Below are 2996 nucleotides of genomic sequence, written 5' to 3'. Positions count from 1 at the left end.
TACTCTTTTCTCTGTTTATAACTGTCCTGCCTGGTATCTGATAAATGTGGGGAATCTCCATTCTCAGAGTTGTTCAAGGTCTTCATTGCAGAACAGCACTGCTCTCCTGAATCCACCCACCAGAGCACCTAGCTTGTACCCCCACCTGGTGGCAGTGTGTGGTCAATACAGAAAGAAACCGTATTCTCGGAGGGCATAACCATGGCTGGAAGAACTCAAGAAATAATTGGAACATGCATTTTTCTTGTTTCTGCTATAAAATCCCAAATTTAACTTTAACATAACTAGAAAACAAATTACAATTCACATTTTGTGCATTTTTTTATTATGTGGTCTTCATCAAACAACCTCTGAAAATGCTACTGGAAGCATTTCAGAATGTTGTTGTCATGTGCCGTCGAGTCAGCTTCATAGCGGCCCTATGTACAACAGCCCTAAACTCTGCTCTGTCCTGTTCCAATCACACTGTCTCTAACACATTCATCCCGATTACTCCAGTCACTGAATCAGTCTACCTCATAGAGGGCCTTTCCATCCTGCGCTGTCCCTCCACCCTACCAACCATGATGTCCCTCTCCAAGGACTGGTCTCTCCTTTCAACATATCCAAAATGTTAGACAAAGCCTCAGAATCCTTGCCTCAAAGAAGCTGCGCGGTTTAACCCTCTCCTGGATGAATCTGTTTGCTTTCTTAGCAGTCCATGGTCCCCTCAATATTCCTCTCCAGCATCACAGCTCAAAGGCATCAATTCTCCTTCTATCCTTCTTAGTCATTGTCCAACTCTCTGATGCATAACAAGTGATAGCAAAGTGAAGGTCTTGGTTTTATTGTTAGGTGATGTCGAGTATGACGCATAGTAACTCTATGAACAACAGATCTGACCTCTGTCCTATCCTGTGTCATCCTCATAATCTCTGACATTCTCAAGTTTATTGCTGCAGTCACTATGTCAAGCCACTTGGTTGAGAGTCTTCTTCTTCTTCTTCTCTTTTACTGTTCCTCCACCTTCAAAAGCATAATGTTCCTCTCCAATAAATAGCTCTCTTAGCAACATGCCCAAAGTATGTGAGTTTCATCATCTTTGCCTCCAAAGAGCACTCTGGCTACCCTTTCTCCAAGACATACCTGTTTATTCTTTTGGCAGTGCATGAGATATTCAGTACTCTTCTCCAACACCACAATTAAAAGGCACCCTTAATTACTGTCTAGCTCTCAGAGGCTCAGTGATTGGAAAGACCATGGCCTGAATCAGATACACCTTAGTCCTTATGCCAACATCATTGCTCCCCAATAATTTGAAAAGGTTCTTGATTACAGATTTTCCAATGCAATACATCTCCTGTTCTTCTGACCACTAGTACCAAGTGCATTGGTTGTGGACCCAAGTAAGATGAAGTAGCTGATAATTTCAGTCTTTCTCTACCTACCTGTTGCCTGTGGTCCAGTGGCTAGAACTTTTGTTTTTTTGGCATTGAGATGCAATCCATATTTAAGGCTGCAGTTTTTGATCTTTTGCTTTAAGTCCTCCTTCACTTTCAGCAAGCAAGGTTGGGCCATCTGCACAACACAGGTTATTGATGTGTCTTTCTCCTAATGCCACGATGTTCATCATAGTCTAGATTCTCAAATAATCTTCTCAGCATGCAGGATCCTCATCTGGGACATTATTCTCCTGTGTCAGATGTGCACCTCAGCTGGAAGGCTCTAGCACCCTGCAGTCACAGAAATATGGCCCTGGAGCAGAAGTTTAGTGACAAACGTGCCTGGGGTGTGGACATGGAGAGTTCTAAACTGTGAGACTGATAGCAGTTTGTTATATTAAGGACTTGATCTGCATATTGCTAATTATTTTGTAGTTTGACTATCTGTATTCTTGCTTATTTATAATTGTTCTAATTAGATCAGCACTTGTCTGCCAGTTTGCTGTATTTGTGGGTTGCTGTGATGGTGAAAACTATGCCACCAGTGTGTCAAATGCCAGAGGTAGACAGGTTTTAATGGAGCTCCCAGATTGAGACAGGCAAGGCAGAAGGATTGGCAGTCTACTTTTGAAATAGCAGGTCTCTGAAAACCCAATGAACAACAGAGAAATATAAATAGATATAATATTAGATGTAGAGCTCAGGGGACAGTCAATCAAAATTAGGAGAAACAGCTGAAAACATCCATTAATAGGATGAAATGTATGGAGTACAAATGTTGGAAAATGAGAACATGTGAAAAATGAAACAGAATTTATGAATATTGACATTCTACACATTAAATGAGATGAGATTGACTGGCTTTGGCCACTTTGAATCAGACAATTCACAAGGAACACTATGCTCGGGATGAAAAACAGTAAGAATGAAGGCCTTAGTTACCTAAATCTACTGCCAATAAATAATTCTGACTCATAGTGATCCCCCATCAGATTTCTGAGGGTTTCTTTTACATCTTAAAACTCTCAAACTTACTGGTATCAAGCTGGAACTGACTCATAGCCGGCCCTCCAGCAGATTTTCAGAGGCTATAATTTGATTGATACTGCCTCTCTTTCTCCATTAGAACAGCAGCTGGTGGATCAAACCACCTGCATTTGAGTTGGCAGTGCGACTCCCTACTGACTAGGCTACTGAAGGAATGTCTGTTTATTGCCCTAGAGTGGCTTGTTGGATCAAAACTGCTAAGCTTTCAGTGATCAGCCTAATACAGTACTCACTTTTCTACCAGTGCTCCTTTAACAGAAATACCACAAGTAGGTGGCTAGAAAAAAACATTAATCTATTTTCGTACAGTCTTGGTTTTGACCATTCTGCAACCATAGGACCCTTCTTGGTGTTCACTGTATATGATTCTAATGTTATCTGCCTCTGTGTGTGTGTCTATTGTGACTGGGGAAAAAAACAACAAAGAACTCATGTTGTTGTTGTTATGTGCCGTCGAGTCGCTTGCGACTCATAGTGACCCTATGTACAACAGCCCTAAACCCTGCTCTATCCTGTGCCAATCACACT

The 2996-nt window shown here is 41.5% G+C and overlaps 1 protein-coding gene across 1 annotated transcript in view; it reads left to right on the top strand.

The window, feature by feature from the left end:
• The first annotated feature begins 1763 nt into the window (after positions 1-1763).
• The window catches only part of RWDD1 (RWD domain containing 1), a 38958-nt gene continuing 37725 nt past the window's right edge, over positions 1764-2996 (top strand). The window contains exon 1 of the mRNA XM_006879013.1: positions 1764-1768. The gene's annotated coding sequence lies outside the window, so the exon portion shown is untranslated. The remainder of the gene's footprint in view (positions 1769-2996) is intronic.

This window comes from Elephantulus edwardii, unplaced genomic scaffold (genome assembly GCF_000299155.1).
Source record: "Elephantulus edwardii isolate Elephantulus edwardi_28Jun2011 unplaced genomic scaffold, EleEdw1.0 scaffold00002, whole genome shotgun sequence".
In the NCBI taxonomy this organism is placed as follows: domain Eukaryota; kingdom Metazoa; phylum Chordata; class Mammalia; order Macroscelidea; family Macroscelididae; genus Elephantulus; species Elephantulus edwardii.
This window is presented reverse-complemented; position numbering and strand designations above follow the sequence as displayed.